The following is a 19,129-nucleotide window of genomic DNA, read 5'->3' on the forward strand; positions in this document are numbered from 1 at the left end:
TCTCAACCCTGAGAAATACACAGTTGACTCTTTGTAACACACAGTCCCTGGGATGCGTCAAAAATAATGATGCACCGAGACCACTGAGGAGGAGATGCGTGGAAAAATAAGGTGTTGCGTCGAATTTTCCGACGCGGAACAGGCAATGCGTTGTTTCTTTTACCGCTGCAAGGGGTTTGCGTCGTTTTTCGTCATGCAGTCTTGGTTCCTCACTGATGCAGGGATATTTTGACGCCCAGGGACGATGCGCTAAAAATCCTTGACGTGCTGGAATAAGGCACAGATGCTGCGTCGATCCGGTAGGCGATGCGTTGAATCTTCTGTCTCAAGGTACGCGCTGCGTTGAATTTCCAGTCGGGCTGCGTCATTCCGGTCAGCTGTGCGGTGACTTCTTGATCGCAAAGTACGCTCCGCGTTGCTTTCAGCAGGCAATGCGATGATTTTCGAGGCTCAAGAAATTTCTTGAAGAGGTGAAGTCTTTATTGGCCCTGAAACTTCAGAAACAGGAGACACCCTCAATCCAAGCCCTTGGAGAGCACTTTTGGGGAAGGCAGAGTCCTCCCAGCAAAGTCAGAGGCCAGCAGGGCAGCAGGACTTTCCAGCAAAGCAGTCCAGGTGAGTCCTTTGGGCAGCCAGGCAGTTCCTCTGACAGAGTGCAGGTGTAGGTCCAGAAGTGTCTGAGTTGAGGGGGTCAGAGACCCAGTTTATGCCTTTAAGTGGGGGAGACTTCAAGGAGTAGTTTTGAAATGCACAGGTTCCCCTTTCGGCCCAGTCTCATCTGTCAGGGTCCAAGTGGAGGGTTATCAGTCCATTGTGTGAGGGCAGTCCACTGGCCTTTTGAAATGTAAGTGTCAGACCCTCCACCCTTCCAGCCCAAGAAGACTCATTCACAATGCAGATGAATGCAGATGTGACTGAGTGTCTTGTGTTTGTGGTTGTCTGGGTGAAATGCAAAATGGAGCTGGAAACCAGCACAGACCAGACATTGATTGGAGACAGGCTGTAAGGCACAGATGGTTTTAAGTGCAGAGAAATGCTCTCTTTCTAAAAGTGGCATTTCTAAAATAGTAGTATTAAATCCAACCTCACCAATAAGCAGCATCTCCAATTACCATTCTAGCCATACTAAATATGGTTACCCCTTTCAGATCAGAAACTACCACTCAAAACGTATACGAGGGCAGTCCTAATGCTAGTCTATGAAAGGAGCAGGCCTCACAGTAGTGGAAAACAAATTTAGTAGTTTTTACTACCAGGACATCTAAAACCCATATGTACATGTCCTGCCTTTTACCTACATGGCACCCTGCACTATGTGTTACCTAGGGTCTACTTTAGGGGTGACTTATATGTAGAAAAAGGGAAGTTTAAGGCTTGGCAAGTACTTTTAAATGGCAGTGAAACTGCACACACAGGCCTTGCAATGGCAGGCCTGGGACATGGTTAAGGGGCTACTTATGTGGGTGGCACAATCAGTGCTGCAGGCCCACTAGTAGCATTTAATGTACAGGCCCTAGCACATGTAGTGCACTTTCCCTAGGGACTTACAAGTACATTAAATATGCCTATTGGGTATGAGCCAATATGACTATGTTTTTAGGGAGCAAGCACATGCACTTTAGCACTGGTTAGCAGTGTTAAAGTGTTCAGAGTCCTAAAGCCAGCAAAAATGAGGTAAGAAAAAGAAGAGGAGGAAGCCATAAAGTTGAGAGGCCATTTTCCAACACCTTGGGTTTGTGCAGGTTCCTGTTGTCGTTGATGCAGGTCTTCTCTTGTCCTTTCTTCACAAGTTGTTGTAGATCTAAGGTTCTGGGGCCAGGGGAGCCCTTTAAATATTACATTTAGGGATACTAGAGGTGTAAATGGAAGCAGCCAATGCGCCACTAGCCCCAGCGATTAATCCACCCTGAGGTAACCACATCCTCTGGGGTATGGCACATTTTCTACCCAGAACCCTCTATCGTGGCACTGTTCAAGATGGCAGAAGTCTTCCTTGGCTATACAGACCGGGCTGCCCACCCAAGAGTTGTGGCTAGCTTTCTGGGGGCGCACGCCTCTGACCAACTAATTTTTCCACCTGCTTGGGTACAAATGAGCCTGGTGGCAGGAAGATGGCTTTGTCAGCCACTGGGGGAAAGCCTGCTTGCATATCAGAGGCAGTGTGCCCTTGGAGTCTCACTATCTTGAAGTGCCAATTAATTAGCCTTCCTGGGAGGAAGGGAGGTTTGAGCTCCTTCCCATCCAAGTCATTTTCCTGACTCCTGGGAGTGTTCACACTTCTGCCCAGGGGGTCAGAATCCTGTCTTGGTGGCAGCAGCTACAAGCTGCAAGCCAGAGGACAGGAAAACTGGGGCAACTCGGTGAGCAACTTCTAAGGTTGCTCTCTGGGTCCATGCCATATCGCCCTCAACATGAGATTCCTGTCAGGTGTGAGAAGGCATGTTGTTTGATACCAAACATGACCCATTTCCGTAGTACCATAATGGAGCTGGTGATCTCTGCTTTGCCTGAGTGCCAGCCCATGTTATCCTATTGATTGTCATTCACTTATAGTAGCCTTTAATGGAAAAGGTCACTATCGGGACATATAAGCTTGCATTTATATGTCTACACCTTTGCAAATTACGCTGCCTTCTGGGCTCAGGATGCCTCCCTTAGGGGGTGACTGACCTATATTAAAGATAGTGCTTGGACTGTGCCACACATGGTGTGAGCACAGTTGAGTTTGAGCAATTTGCACTGCTCCCACAGTCTGCAATGGCAGGCCTGCTGTCATTAGTTTACTTGGGCCACTCAGGGTGGCACAAACAGTGCTTCAGGCCCTGGTGACTCCTTTAACACCCATGCCCTGGGCGCCACATATTAAGGACTTATAAGGGGGTGTAAAGTACCTGCCAAATGGGGTTGCCTATTCACATACACCAATTTAGGGAGAGAGCAGTGGCACTTGGGTCTGGTTAGCAGGGTCCAGTGCACTTCCAGAGTCCTAGCCAACAGCATTTAGAACAAAAGGTATAGGGATGACCTGTCTGGTTCAAAAGGGGCACTTTCCTACAGTAGTACCCTACCACAATATGATGTAGTCATATATTTTAGACCATGTGCTGCCAAATGCAGCACTAGACACACACCACCTCCTTATCGCTCTGTTGTTGAATGGGCATGTCTGATTTCCTACACTTGTTCTTTGAGTGACTTGGATTTTTTACAATCTCAGTGACTTCTGTGTCACATTAATGGCAGCACACCTACTCTGAAAACTGTTCCAGCTCCATTAGTGTTTATATTTAACTTGCCTACATGCCTTTAAGCGTTACCACGCGCTCCCAGCAACCGTGCAACGCTGGATACTCACCCGCTCCGGCACTTAGGACGGGTTTACTTCATTTTTCAGATATATGCCCAGATACAAATTCAGAGTGTTTTTCCCTTACACCTACGGGGTTAAACTGAACGTTTTTCTGTCTACATTTTGGAGCAATTCACCAACTTCTTTCGACACCATTTATCACGTGTACTGTAACTCTCTGCTCTCCTAGATTTTAGCAACAACCTTGCTGATAAATCTGATGGAAGGCTTTCCCGGACTCTATTGGTTTTTATCATAAGTCTCAGAGCCTTGAGGAAGTCCGATAGGACGAAACACGTGTTGGCTGATTTCTGTTGTATCGTCTATGAACATTTCTATTCACTGGACAATTCTCTTCTCCATCTTCAAAAAGGAATAAAAACATTCCCAGTAACTTCATCATATTTCTGCCGCATTATTGTTTGAGGAGTGCCCTGATCCTGTTCATGTTTTTCTTTTTATATTTAGTCAGACTGTCCATGAACACAGCTAGGAAAGGAAGGGCAAACCTCTGGATTTGTGAGCACAACGTTAGCAGCAGCAGAAGAAGCAGGAAAACAAGACAAGCTTCGAGGCACTGCCAAACACATTTACAGAATGTGTATATATTGTTGTACTGCACTTCATGCGAAGCATAAACCTTCGCGTGTTATAGTTGTGAAACTCGAGAATGTGAAAATGTCTAAACTTCCATTTCAGTCTTTCATTCAGTCTTACATTGTTCTCTGTTCTCGCTCTTCTTTCTTTCTGTCACTAACTTGTACTGTTTAATTGAATCCTTAGCCCATTCATTTACAATGAGTTTATTTGTTGACCCCTACGGATGTAACCTGTATCATTTTTGTATTATCAGTCACATATTCACTAGTATTCAGTTACCTTGTTAATATGTATGAGCATCATTTCAATAAAACGCACTTAAAATAAAAAATAAAAAAGAATGTGAAACTAGAATAAACTGTCAGTGATCACAGCAGAGGTCAGTGGAGAAGGAGTGGCTGCAAGTGATGAGTTCTGTAAGATCTCATGAAACCCTTTTCCGGTCGTAGAAGAGTTGGAGATAGATCGCAGAAATGAACCAGGAGGCAAAAAATAACTTATGAGGGGTCGGAGTATAACTAGTCGGAAAAACTGAACTATGTCCTCAGGTGGCATATTCTCCACAGCACAAGTGACTGTTCTACTCTCAGACAGATTAACAAATTACAAAAAGCTTGCTATTGGCATCTGCAGGTTATGGGTCGAATCCGGTAAGGCCAACTCAAGTTTTCATCCTTCTGGGGTCAATGAACTGAGATGATAGGGTGATAGACCTGCCCAATATTTGGACTACTTAGTAATTACAGAAGAAAGTAAGTGTTACATAGAAAGCAAGCTATGAACATTTACTTCTGAGAACCGCTCCCAGAGCCCTCGTGTGTAGTGTGGATGATCAGGGAGTCAGCATGAGCAGCGGGGCTCAGGGCTAGGACGCATCAGTACAGCTGGCTGCGCGCATCCCGCTGTGCATTCAGTGGCAAGCAGCAAGAATGTGCAGAGCCGCCGCATACCACAAGAGGGCGCCTAACTGATGGGACAAAGTCCTGATATCAAGTAGTAGCTTAGTAAAAGCACAGCAGCTTCCTTCTGACCCAACTGCCTCTCTCTCGGCCGAGCAGCAGAGTTTGGGACTCAGCAAAGCAGGCTTAGTGGTAACGGGCGCGGTCCCACGCCAGAGTCAATGGCCAACCCACGGCTCGGGGGGGGGGCGTAAACTTCATGTTTCCCAACAAGAAGCAGGGCACATGAGAGGGGTGAAGGGGCAGTGGAAAGGGAGGCTAATGTGGATTGACAGGGGTAGTAAGCGAGAGAAAACACAACATTTTGTAAAATAACCAACATTTTAAAGACTTTCGAATCAGAGAGGGATAGAGTGTGTGTGTGCGTTTTTGTCTGTTTTTATGCAAAAACAAATCCTGGTGAAATCGTACTGACACCTCCCCACACCCGACTGAAATCACATGTACCCAACAATTAGCCAAAATATACATTCAGTAAGTACCAACCACGACCTTGGCAGTTTCGGTGGAACAGGTCTCATTACACCATCTCCGCCTGCCAGCGATACGGCTACGGTAGGTTTGAGATGCGTAATGCGCTTCGGCAGCTTGCAGTGGGGGGAGGCGCTATAGGCAATGACAGTTTAGCGGACAATGGAACTCGCGTGCGGCTGGTTCAGGGCGTAGAGGCCCTGCCTGTTCTGGGAGATTGATCCTGATATACCGGGCACAGGACGTGCCTGACGCCAGCAGGTACAGTGGCTTCAGAATGTACCCGACTGGGGACCGGGGAAGGGAGTGGAGCACCGAGTTGCATGTTGGGATTTGCAGCCCCTTTTTATCCAGTATACATTTGAAGACTGTTCCGTCCAAAAATGCAAAAAGCCAAGGTGGGCTGCAAGCGTGGACCTGCGAAGCCCGAGGGCTCTGCACTGCCCCAGCATGGCAAAGGCTTTGATGCGCGGCCTTCGTGGGCTTCAGGTTACGGGAAGACCGTGTACGCGGCCCGGGCAGGAATCACTGGGGTAGGGGCGTGGTTTCCGCGGGGTGTTTGGGATGTTACACCCCCAGATAAAAGTATTCTCTGGTAAATAGTTGGCGCAGGTGCTTTCGGTCGGGTGTGGCGAGGTGTCTGTCGGATTTCACCTGGGAGTTTTACACACACAGACAAAAATATACACACACTCCCTCGCCTCTGTTTTCAAGTTCGTGAAACTGTTCATTATTTCAGAACGTGTTTTAAGTGACCTTAACAATTTGCACTGCTCTCCCTTCCCACTGCTCTTAAGCCAACGCATGCCATAAATCTTACCATGATGTGCATATGAAGCTCACCCCCCCCCCCAATCCTACCTACCAAGCTAGGCCCCTGCACTGAGGCGTGGGGTCAGGTGTACTGAGCCAGGGCCCATAAAGAGGTGCAAGATGTCTGTCACAAGAGCAAGTAATCGGTGTAGGCGACAGGTGGGTTTGAGTCCAAGCCTTGTATACAGCGCCTTGACGCCTACCTAGTAGGCACAGATACATACAGGGGCACGCGGTATGCCTCTGTCACCTGCAGGGACACTGAGGTTGCCTAATAGCCCAGGCGCAGGGGCATGGGCCTTGACTGGCTTGGAAAGAGGGCACATACACCTATATGGGCCAGCCTACAGGAATCTGTTGCCAATTGAGGATTAGCGAAGAACCCTTGTTCTGTGCACAGCACCTCCTGTTTGGTATGCTCCGCTACAGTAAACAACACGATGCTGGCGCTGGACGCACTCAATTGGCCAAAATAAAGCAGGGGTGGAGTCTAGTGGCTGGAGCTGCCGCTTTTGGAATCTGGGGAGGGTGAACTCAACATCCTGCAATTCTGGGCAAATCACTCAACCTCCCTGTGCCTACAAAATGTGAAATGGAATGGGTATAAAATGTATTTGTGTAATCCCCACTTGATGTACATGATTACGATTGTCTCCCAACCCCTCATGGAACAGACAGTGCTCCGCTGTTTTCCATAGCTTGGTTTGCACTATATAATCATCCGTGCATTCATACATGCAGATGACATCGAGTGCATCATCCAAGGAAAGGCATGGATTAATGAGCTTTTAATGGTCAGGTAGATTATTCTAAAGTTATTGGAGCACCTCACCTTCCTCAGTTATCCTGCACTTGAGTGCAAGCCTTCCCTCTGGAACTGCAAGGACTGAAAATGGGAGAAGGAATTTCAAGACAACTCCTTCACATAACAAGCATTGGCAAACACCAGTAGGTCTCGCCTTTGGGACCAGTTGCCAATGCCAATCGCTTTTGCCAGTGCGTACGGTATTGGGATACTGTGCAGCATCGTCAAATAAAGAAAAAGGCACAATGGCATTCATGTGACGCACAGTGCATTAGAACACATGATGCATGACAAGGGGCCGTTTGCTTTAATTTTGTACTTACCACTTGAATTGGTAAATAAAACTCCCCAGAAATGGTGTTCACGAGTGTGGGGTAATGGAGGAGCAGGTGGGGAGAGGAAGTGAAAAAGCAGCACACAGATGGCAGTGAAGAGGGGTATAAGCATGAGAGGACACCACAGAACACTGACGGGAGAGAGCAACATGAAGTGAGGGGTGGAGGGGGAGAATCAGACGACTGAGAAACAGAGCAATGCTGGGGGAGAGACGCACACTGACGGGAGAGAAAGCAACAGAAAACAGGAGGAGGGGGAGAAACTTACAGGAGAGACAGCAGGAAAACACAGGCACTTGTGGAGTGCTTAATGAAAACGAGAGAGAGAGAGAGAGAGAGAGAGAGAGAGAGAGAGAGAGAGAGAGAGAGAGAGAGAGAGAGAGAGAGAGAGAGAGAGAGAGAGAGAGAGATATGCACTCTTATGGAACAAGTAGTTCCCTAAAAGTGAGCAGTGGAAGGACACCAGTAAAGAGGTTATGCACCAGAAGAGGGACATAGACAAAATGGACAAGGCAAGCCATCAAATAAGAAGCAAGCAAATGAGAGTGACTGCGCCGATCAGTGGTAAGCAATGGACAGGCTTTAAGCCCACTCTAAGTTCTTACTAAGCTGACAACAGGTCTTTTGTCCTGAAATCCTAAACCTAAATATAATGTAATCTGATTATGTTTTTCTCCACAGTTTATACCCTTCCCACCTCATAAACAAAACATAATCAGAAATAGAGTATCAATAGGAAAGCCCGCCAGCTCTAGAGAAGGAGAAGTCTTGATGGCTGCATGTTGCTTCTTCACTTAGCTAAGCTAGGAACCAGAGAAAGCACTTTGTTGAGAAACCAGGGCCTTTCCACACAGGCGCTTTTGCTTCAGATGTGCCAAATGATGCTGGGCATAGTGGCTCTGTGGACTATCCGGAGACCTGTGTTTGACCCCTGGTTACAAGTGCAAATCCCAGTAGGTCGAGACAATGAGTGTCTTGAGTTAGGTAAAAACTGCGTTAGTGACGACAATCCTCTTATGATGTCGCTTACGTTGCCCTCCCCCATGAATATTAACAAGGAAGTTATTGATTACAATTACCTAGTAGGGCAGAAATCGGTACAGATCAAATGGGTGAGTGATCAATTCATGGGTGAACTACTGAGGGTAGCATAAGCCATTTTTATTCTTGTTTAGAGGCCAAGGCTGAACCTACCATGTCTATAAATGCACACAGTCAGATTTCGAAATCAGTCAAACAAAAATTTAATATAGTGGTCCGGGCCAATACTGAAAGGCCTATGGGTGGTGAATAGTCATTGCACCAAGGCACGTAGGGAATTAATTCAACACCTACATGTGTGTCCAAGGGATTGGGTTGCCATTTTAAACAGCATAATGAAATACAAACAGGCTATTAAGATGAAAAAGAAGAATTTACATTACACAGCATGGGCTAGTCTCATACAAGCCGCTGATACAAAGGAGAATAATCTTTTTTGGAAGACCATAAATGCCACCATTCTAAATAATCATACTGGTCCGAACCTAGAAAATTCTATAAGGGCAGATGTCTTTGTGGATGATTTTACTTCAATTTTCGCACCCTCTTCTGAGTCAAATTTAGAAGGCTGCCCTCCTTATAATACAACTCACTTGAAATGAAATTTAACATAGAGGAAGTCCAGAGAGCACCAGCCAAGTCAGTCCAGGGGAAAGCTCCCAGCTTAGATGGAGTACCCATAGATGTATGTATGCAACCTCCGGACCTATGGCTGCCCCTGCTCACTCAAGTATATAATGCAGGGGCAGGGGCATATTCCATGTTCCAGGTCTAAGTAAACAATAATTCCAATATTCAAAAAAGGCTCCAGACAGCATCCAGAACGTTAAAGAACCCTCTCATTGTTGGATTTCTCAGCCAACTTTTTGGGTAGGATATTATTGGAGAGACCAGGGCAGTGGTTTCCAACCTGTGGTCCGGGGACCCATGGGGGTCTGCAAAGCCTCCTCAGGGGGTCCGTGACTGCTCAGAAAATGTTATAATATTAACAGATTAGGTCCCCACATTTCACTAATGACTCATTGAGGGGTCTGCAAATTCCAATAATAATTATGTGGGGGTCCCCGGGTTCCAGTACTGATAAAGTGGGTTCCCTCAGAAGTCAAAAGATTGGGAACCCCTGGAATAGAGGATTGGGCCGAAGCCAACAACATACTCTCCGGTGTACATTATGTTTTTAGAAGGAGCGCAGGAACTGTGGAACAATGCCTTAATTTACATCTCATTTTTGGCAAATATCTAAAAGCTAGGTCTGGCACTTTGTATATGTGTTTCATGGACCTAAGTAGTGCATCTAACTTGGTCAACCATATTAAGCTATGTAGATGCATGTCCGCCTTGGGGGGCACAAGTGACATAGTTGCACTACTTGCCTATATATATAGCAAACGTACAGCAAAGGTTCAGTACTGAATACAGGGGGAAGTAACTGACTCCTTTAACATATGTAGGGAGGACAATGGTGTGCCCTGGCCCCTTTTCTTTTTTCAAATCTACAGCAATACCATTGATAAACGACTTCAAAGCCTTGCCACTGACTCCCCCAAAGTAGCAGCTAGATCGATACCTACTTTGCTATTTGCCAACAATGCCATCCTTCTTAGTACTAACCCTTGCCAGCCTACAAGTTCTTATTCTTTTCTCTTTTAGTGATATTATGGAAGACATTGACCTGAAGATAAATCAGGAAAATACTTGTACAATATGATGTAGTAGCAAGAAAGGGATATCCTATCCGTTTTCTCTAAGTTGTGGCAAGATCGCTAGCACAAAGCACGTTTGTTTTTTAGGTCTTAGACTTACAAAAAATGGGGAGTGGGAAAAACTTGGAGACATTTGTGTAGCCAATATGGCTAGGAATAATGAGGCAATCTTTAGATTTGCCACCAAGCTTGAGTCTAAATGTATACCAGATATGGTAATATTATACAACGCCAAGACAGTTCCCGCTGCAACATTTGGGTCTGGTGTATGGGGCTGGACGACAATAAGATATTGCAAAAACAAGAAGATAAATTCAAGAGAAGGGTGATAGAGGTCCCAAAATCAAAGCTGAGTTCCATCATGCATCTTACATAGGTTTATGGCCCATAGGGAGGACCTTAGAAGTGAAACTAATGAACTTTGAACCCAATCTGGTCAACAAATGAAGTTAAATTAACCCAGGACATTATCAGGGACTACATGTCGCTGGACCTTATGTTTGAGATACCGTGGCTCTCTAAGATTAGAAAGTCACTGCAAATTATTGGAGACAATGACATGCATTTGTGGGAGTCCCCCGAGGATGTAGGACGATTCCCCAAAAAAGTATTGAAGCAATTGGTTTAAGAACAATGTGGGCAAATAACTTATTCCTGGGAGGAGACACGATCAACGGTTGCAGTTTATTTTTCCCATTTCACCCACGAGGGACTTCAGAGCTATTTTGGTTGGGTTCAAAACTCATATCATAGATTTCTTTTAAAAAGATTTTGTCTCTCCATTTTTCATCATTTGATTGCATTTCCAACAGGCACTGAGTGGGCGCATAAAGACATCAAATGCCCATGTGACAATGAAACACCTAATCTACCTTGCATGCAACTATTTTCTGCAAATTCTACCTTGAAGACAGAAAAAAGTACCTCAGGCCCCTTTTCCTAAGTGGAGACTTGCTTACATATAAAGCAGCATATTAATATTTGATGGAAATGAATCAAATAAAGACCAGTTACACCATCACGTCCTTCCTAGGTTATGCAAAAAAACAAGGAAAGTACTTGTAGCATAGGCTTTTCTTGTCCTGTTTAAGCTTCCTATGTCTTTTTTTAGATCAATGCACTTATTTGAAGTATTTTGGGTCAGATGTATCAAAGTTCCATTTTGCATTACCTAAATAGAAAATTTTAAGAAATCGCTATTCACGTAATGTAAAATGGAATGTAACAAAATAGCGATTCCTTAATAGCGATTTCTTAAAACTTGCAATCGCTATTAGGGATTCGCTATTTGGGAAAGAGATTCCATTCGGTCCTATGGGGCTGGAAGCCCACATGTGCGAATGGTATTGCATTTCCTAATTTGTGAATTCCTTTTAGGAATTGGAAATAAGTTAATGCAAAATCAAGGGTGCAGAGGGCCTAAGGCCCTCGTTGAAGCACCCCCCCCAAACAATTGTGCACATGTAAAGCTGGCGGAGAACAAGTTCAGAGGGCCACAGGGGTGCCCTGCACTGCCCATGGCATGGGCAATGCAGGGGTCCCTCTGCCCAGCACTCTTGATATGCGCACTGTCTGCTGTGCAGACAGTGCGCATTTCAAGGGTGCTGGAGCACCCTCCGTGCGGCAGCATTGCTGCCAGCTCAATTATGAGCCAGGAACAATGCTGCCACACCTTTCCCACTGGACTTATGGGCGGGAACCTTGATTCCCACCCATCAGCCCAGTGGGAAGCTTATAATGGGGCCAGTGGGGAGACCACGGGCACAGTGTCAGTCTCCTCCTCTGGAGTTTGCCGGTCGGATGTTTCTGACTGCCAAACTCGCAATGACCCCCTAAGTGCCTGATTATGATTTTGCCAGACAAGGTTACTCCACAAACATGACAGATATCCTGTCCGTCGTATTAGGATTCCATTATATCGTACAAAGATCGTAATATGACTGATGGAATATCCTTCAAGATTGTGACAGAGTATTCCATCTGCCAAGATCGTAATCAGACCCTGAGGGGCAGATTTAAGAGTCCCTAGCGTCTCCTTGCGCTACATTAGCGTAATTTATTTTACGCTAATTTGGCCCAACGAGGCAAAAATTTTGATGCTAGTTTTCTAACTACCACACTGGTGCGCTGTTTGTTAGATACGGTGCACACATGGTGGCGTTGGGGGGGGTGCTAAAGGGTGCAAGAAAAGAGGCTCTGCACTGGGTGCAGCGCCACTTTTCTTAAATCTGGCCCTAAATGTCTTGAATTCACACCCTAGCCATGAGACTGCCGCCCATCCTCTCACCCACACAAGATATAATAAGTTGCTTTTATGTATTGCTTGAAATGGAAAAATAGAAGTGCAGACTGACTGTGTCAGAGCACATGCTTGCTCATGAGAAGTGCAGGTACTCTCCCTCTCAAAATAAAAAAGTGCCGGTACTCAGTACAGGACAGTACCGGCCCATGTAAAGCACTGCTTTTATGTAGCGGCTAATCTGACTTTTTAAAAAAAAAATTTTTTTTTAGGGTGTAAGCACTGTAACTAGCAGGTGGTGCTGTCTCCCAGTTTAGTGCTGTTTCAAAAAATCCAGACTTAAAAGAATGAAAAACGTACTTGCTTTACCATGATGCGAACTGTGAGCTGCAGTATACTCTATATATCCGAGGCAAGCACTGAAGCCAGTGAATCACCTTGCTGGCAGAGAAGTGCTACTCTAGTTAACAGGCCTAAATGGAATACACCCGGGTTACAAGAAGAAAAGCAGCATATCCTGGCACGCACTGAACAGTTGTGGTCCCCAAGAACTAGTGCTGTGCTCTTCTGCCACTAAATCAGTGGCAAGAGTGGACTTTGACACTGCACTGTGCCAGTACCTTTGGCACTGGCGTGACAGTGGCCTACTTGCATGCAGGAAGCCGGAGATCTCAAGGGCAACTTGGAAACCTGCAGGTCAGCTGAGGGTGAGGAGAGTGAGCCTGCAGGTCAGCTGAGGGTGAGGAGAGTGAGCCTGCAGGTCAGCTGAGGGTGAAGAGAGTGAGCCTGCAGGTCAGCTGAGGGTGAGGAGAGTGAGCCTGCAGGTCAGCTGAGGGTGAAGAGAGTGAGCCTGCAGGTCAGCTGAGGGTGAGGAGAGTGAGCCTGCAGGTCAGCTGAGGGTGAGGGGTGAGGAGAGTGAGCCTGCAGGTCAGCTGAGGGTGAGGAGAGTGAGACTGCAGGTCAGCTGAGGGTGAGGGGTGAGGAGAGTGAGCCTGCAGGTCAGCTGAGGGTGAGGAGAGTGAGCCTGCAGGTCGGGTGAGGGTGAGGAGAGTGAGCCTGCAGGTCAGCTGAGGGTGAGGAGAGTGAGACTGCAGGTCAGCTGAGGGTGAGGGGTGAGGAGAGTGAGCCTGCAGGTCAGCTGAGGGTGAGGGGTGATGAGAGTGAGCCTGCAGGTCAGCTGAGGGTGAGGAGAGTGAGCCTGCATGTCGGGTGAGGGTGAGGAGAGTGAGCCTGCAGGTCAGCTGAGGGTGAGGAGAGTGAGCCTGCAGGTCAGCTGAGGGTGAGGAGAGTGAGCCTGCAGGTCAGCTGAGGGTGAGGGGTGAGGAGAGTGAGCCTGCAGGTCAGCTGAGGGTGAGGAGAGTGAGCCTGCAGGTCAGCTGAGGGTGAGGGGTGAGGAGAGTGAGCCTGCAGGTCAGCTGAGGGTGAGGAGAGTGAGCCTGCAGGTCGGGTGAGGAGAGTGAGCCTGCAGGTCAGCTGAGGGTGAGGGGTGAGGAGAGTGAGCCTGCAGGTCAGGTGAGGGGTGAGGAGAGTGAGCCTGCAGGTCAGCTGAGGGTGAGGAGAGTGAGCCTGAAGGTCAGCTGAGGGTGAGGAGAGTGAGCCTGCAGGTCAGCTGAGGGTGAGGAGAGTGAGCCTGCAGGTCAGCTGAGGGTGAGGGGTGAGGAGAGTGAGCCTGCAGGTCAGCTGAGGGTGAGGAGAGTGAGCCTGCAGGTCAACTGAGGGTGAGGAGAGTGAGCCTGAAGGTCAGCTGAGGGTGAGGAGAGTGAGCCTGCAGGTCAGCTGAGGGTGAGGGGTGAGGAGAGTGAGCCTGCAGGTCAGCAGAGGGTGAGGAGAGTGAGCCTGCAGGTCAGCTGAGGGTGAGGGGTGAGGAGAGTGAGCCTGCAGGTCAGCTGAGGGTGAGGGGTGATGAGAGTGAGCCTGCAGGTCAGCTGAGGGTGAGGAGAGTGAGCCTGCAGGTCGGGTGAGGGTGAGGAGAGTGAGCCTGCAGGTCAGCTGAGGGTGAGGAGAGTGAGCCTGCAGGTCAGCTGAGGGTGAGGGGTGAGGAGAGTGAGCCTGCAGGTCATCTGAGGGTGAGGAGAGTGAGCCTGCGGGTCAGCTGAGGGTGAGGGGTGAGGAGAGTGAGCCTGCAGGTCAGCTGAGGGTGAGGAGAGTGAGCCTGCAGGTCGGGTGAGGAGAGTGAGCCTGCAGGTCAACTGAGGGTGAGGAGAGTGAGCCTGCAGGTCAGCTGAGGGTGAGGAGAGTGAGCCTGCAGGTCAGCTGAGGGTGAGGGGTGAGGAGAGTGAGCCTGCAGGTCAGGTGAGGGGTGAGGAGAGGAGAGTGAGCCTGCAGGTCAGCTGAGGGTGAGGAGAGTGAGCCTGAAGGTCAGCTGAGGGTGAGGAGAGTGAGCCTGCAGGTCAGCTGAGGGTGAGGAGAGTGAGCCTGCAGGTCAGCTGAGGGTGAGGGGTGAGGAGAGTGAGCCTGCAGGTCAGCTGAGGGTGAGGAGAGTGAGCCTGCAGGTCGGGTGAGGGTGAGGAGAGTGAGCCTGCAGGTCAACTGAGGGTGAGGAGAGTGAGCCTGAAGGTCAGCTGAGGGTGAGGAGAGTGAGCCTGCAGGTCAGCTGAGGGTGAGGGGTGAGGAGAGTGAGCCTGCAGGTCAGCAGAGGGTGAGGAGAGTGAGCCTGCAGGTCAGCTGAGGGTGAGGGGTGAGGAGAGTGAGCCTGCAGGTCAGCTGAGGGTGAGGGGTGATGAGAGTGAGCCTGCAGGTCAGCTGAGGGTGAGGAGAGTGAGCCTGCAGGTCGGGTGAGGGTGAGGAGAGTGAGCCTGCAGGTCGGGTGAGGGTGAGGAGAGTGAGCCTGCAGGTCAGCTGAGGGTGAGGGGTGAGGAGAGTGAGCCTGCAGGTCAGCTGAGGGTGAGGGGTGATGAGAGTGAGCCTGCAGGTCAGCTGAGGGTGAGGAGAGTGAGCCTGCAGGTCGGGTGAGGGTGAGGAGAGTGAGCCTGCAGGTCAGCTGAGGGTGAGGAGAGTGAGACTGCAGGTCAGCTGAGGGTGAGGGGTGAGGAGAGTAAGCCTGCAGGTCAGCTGAGGGTGAGGAGAGTGAGCCTGCAGGTCAGCTGAGGGTGAGGGGTGATGAGAGTGAGCCTGCAGGTCAGCTGAGGGTGAGGAGAGTGAGCCTGCATGTCGGGTGAGGGTGAGGAGAGTGAGCCTGCAGGTCGGGTGAGGAGAGTGAGCCTGCAGGTCAGCTGAGGGTGAGGGGTGATGAGAGTGAGCCTGCAGGTCAGCTGAGGGTGAGGAGAGTGAGACTGCAGGTCAGCTGAGGGTGAGGGGTGAGGAGAGTGAGCCTGCAGGTCAGCTGAGGGTGAGGAGAGTGAGCCTGCAGGTCGGGTGAGGGTGAGGAGAGTGAGCCTGCAGGTCGGGTGAGGGTGAGGAGAGTGAGCCTGCAGGTCAGCTGAGGGTGAGGAGAGTGAGACTGCAGGTCAGCTGAGGGTGAGGGGTGAGGAGAGTGAGCCTGCAGGTCAGCTGAGGGTGAGGGGTGATGAGAGTGAGCCTGCAGGTCAGCTGAGGGTGAGGAGAGTGAGCCTGCATGTCGGGTGAGGGTGAGGAGAGTGAGCCTGCAGGTCGGGTGAGGAGAGTGAGCCTGCAGGTCAGCTGAGGGTGAGGAGAGTGAGCCTGCAGGTCAGCTGAGGGTGAGGAGAGTGAGACTGCAGGTCAGCTGAGGGTGAGGGGTGAGGAGAGTGAGCCTGCAGGTCAGCTGAGGGTGAGGAGAGTGAGCCTGCAGGTCGGGTGAGGGTGAGGAGAGTGAGCCTGCAGGTCAGCTGAGGGTGAGGAGAGTGAGCCTGCAGTAGGATCGGATTCGCATGCAAAGGAAACCTGCCCCCATGTATAGGGCGAGCAGTGGGGCCTAGGAAACTGGGGAGAGAGAAGCAGGGAGACTTCAGTGGAAGTCTACTAGTTATATTACAGAAGTAAGGGTGTTATCACTTGGGTATGAGAGTTACATTTTTACTGTTTACAGATACGCACTTTTGCACCAGTGGTTAATTTGAGCCGTTGGTGTCTGGTGCGGAGCACTTATTTTTCTGTCTCGTACATTTACTGCAAGCAAAAGACACATGTGGGAAAGACGGAGGAAGAGAAAAACAAAAGAGTTTCACAAAGGGAGAAAGTAGAAAGCTGCAGGAGTGAGTTGAAGGGGCAGGGAGTTGCTGTAAATGGATTGAAGAGGCCCGAGGTGGCTTCAGGATTATACTGCCTTAGCATTCTGTGCTTGCACAATTAATTGTAGCAGCCACTGGTTTCAGAGGAGGGCTCCGGCACATTTTTATTTACAAATGAAGCACTTTACAGTTGCACCAGTGAAGTCAGGGATAATATTCAGTTACTGCATGGAACTGTTGATATTATGCACACACTAGCGTTGTTGCATTGCTCAATCTCAGGTATAGGCGCTCCAGTGCTGATATTTGCACACCAGCGTCACTGCAGTTGCCACGATATGTAGTATGGGCTTTGCACCAGTAATATCAGTAAAGGGCGGTGTATGGTAGTACACCCACTCATAAGCCTGCATATTGGATATTAGCCCATGAGCTGCTGTTGCACTGTTGTACTGGTGATATCTAGGTATGTGTGTTCTACTGGCTATGCAGGTCCATGGAAGACATTATGGATAAGTACGTGTTTGTGTTATCCTTTTACGTAATACCTTCAGCATGGATATAACAGCTGAACCAACATTTGAGTTCATTGAAAAGTGTTGGGTGCAGGGTGCAGGCCCTTCAAAGCCCATAGACCTCATTAGGTGTGGCCTGAAGATGCTTTAGAGCTTTTTAGGTCAAACCTATTGTTAGAACGTACATCTGAGGTCAAAGAAAGTCATAAGTAGTTAAAGGCCTTGGTATCTTCCGTGCATCTCTTGGTAATACACACTGCACTCCAGGCCTACTGCCCCATGCATCACCGCAACACCACAACTGTAGAACTATACAACTACAATGCCAAAGGTCTTGTAGGCAACAATTCCAGCAATGCTAAATCTCTTCAACCTTCCAGTAACCCAATGCTCCAATGCTGCAACATTACCAGTGCACACTTGGTGCAACAGTGTATCTCTTCGACTGCTCAGATGCAACAGCGCAGCTCTGCAACTGCACTAGGGCCATGCAATAACTGAACGACTAGAATGGCACTGCACCCGCAATATTGCTATACTACAAACATGCAACCCTGTTTATGCGTAACTTCTCAACCACACAACTAGGACGTTACAGATAAAATACATGAAAACACATTCACAGCAACACTTTAGCTCTACAACTGCATGGCTAAAAGCAATACAGTGGTACACCTCAACAACACTACATACTCTTCAACTACAACTCCATCACAACTACAGTGTCAACTTTAAATCAGAGCACTACAAAGAAAACTACTCTGCAACACTATCACCTACAAGTATACTACACACAGAGGTACCACCATACCAGAACTGCAGATCATTCCATCTTCAACAATGCAATTACAACAACTCAATAACTGCAGATCCAGCACCAAGACTCCAACAATGTGTATCCTGATTTCCACAGTGAGTGACTTCCATGTGTTTCTTAGTTCTCCGATGCCAGACACGTGAATCCACATGTGAGCCTAAAACCAGAGGGGACCAAATCTACTGCATTTGGCAGTGCTTATTTTAAAGTGTCTGCTTCTCTCTATAACAAGCAATTGCCTTGCCACCTGATGACTTTTCATTTAGAAAAATATATGAACTCACCTACCTGTACATGATGGACAGTATACATTGAGCTGTGCCGATACGTTTAGGATGCACTCTGTATCACTTATTGCATATGGTTATTTAAGTTGGTTTAACAATTTTGCTTTGGGAATGTTTCTTATACTACGTTATTATTAAGTGGTTTGAGTAAAATGCTAAATAAAAACGGAAATACCTGCTCCAAGGCCCATGAGCCAGGAAACGTATGACTGTACATAGGCGAGAGCAGAGTCTCTGTATGCCAGTCTTCTGCAGGGCATCATGCCAGGTTTCACCCATTGATGCACATTGGGCCTATGTATGCCAAGGGGCCAGCCCACAGAGCACCATGTGTGCCGTGGAGCGTTGTACACTACTTCTTCTGTGATCAACATTCAAGGTGCCTACAGGTGTTGGCCAACCAGTCGGCAGTGCTACCAAAAGATTATTCAGGAACGCATCTCAGAAAAAGGCCCTAATCAAATATCTACAGGAGCCCTGACTCCTCTGTCCCCACTTCAGTGACTAGGTCTCCTCTCTTCTGCTGCAGGATTGGTAGCATTACACTTCCACTGTCTGAGAAAACAAAATCGCCTCCATCTTGTTCACAGGAACGGGCCAGGGGCTTCCAAAATGGAGCCTACAAGCCTTCATTACTCTGCTTCCCTTATACGTACAATGCATATACTACACTGGCCACCACACACATACACATGCACAACATACACTTGGGATGTTATCTGTAAGTACCTTTCATCTCAGCAGTTACTCTGCTGTGCCATAGAAACAACCTAGAATGAGAATAGGTAACAAAACAAGTGTAATATCTGTTTCCTCATTGAAGAGACGCTCTCAGCCAATGTCAAATAACTCATTTTACTGAGTGAGTAAAAAAAACTAAAAACTTTAATAATACAGAATAGTGCGTGAAGATCATGAAATTAGGCCTTTTCTTTTTTTCTGCACCAACGTGCACCAATGTGCACCGTACAGACACTGTACCAAGGTTGGTATACTCCAGACTATGTTTACAAGGGCTGTCCTAGAGTTGCCGCACGGCAGGCTATACTCTTTGGGTATGATTTAGAT

The 19,129-nt window shown here is 48.2% G+C and overlaps 1 protein-coding gene across 2 annotated transcripts in view; it reads right to left on the reverse strand.

Annotated features, from left to right (window-relative positions):
- Positions 1 to 19,129, reverse strand: part of LOC138267553 (NXPE family member 3-like) — a 215,170-nt gene that overhangs the window by 122,446 nt on the left and 73,595 nt on the right. Inside the window, exon 1 of one of the 2 annotated variants that reach the window (XM_069216602.1) lies at positions 5,401 to 5,656. The exons of the other annotated variant lie outside the window; for it this stretch is intronic. The gene's annotated coding sequence lies outside the window, so the exon portion shown is untranslated. Of the gene's footprint in view, positions 1 to 5,400; positions 5,657 to 19,129 lie in introns of those variants that run through there. 2 annotated transcript variants of the gene reach the window in all.

This window comes from Pleurodeles waltl, chromosome 12, assembly GCF_031143425.1.
Source record: "Pleurodeles waltl isolate 20211129_DDA chromosome 12, aPleWal1.hap1.20221129, whole genome shotgun sequence".
Classification (NCBI taxonomy): domain Eukaryota; kingdom Metazoa; phylum Chordata; class Amphibia; order Caudata; family Salamandridae; genus Pleurodeles; species Pleurodeles waltl.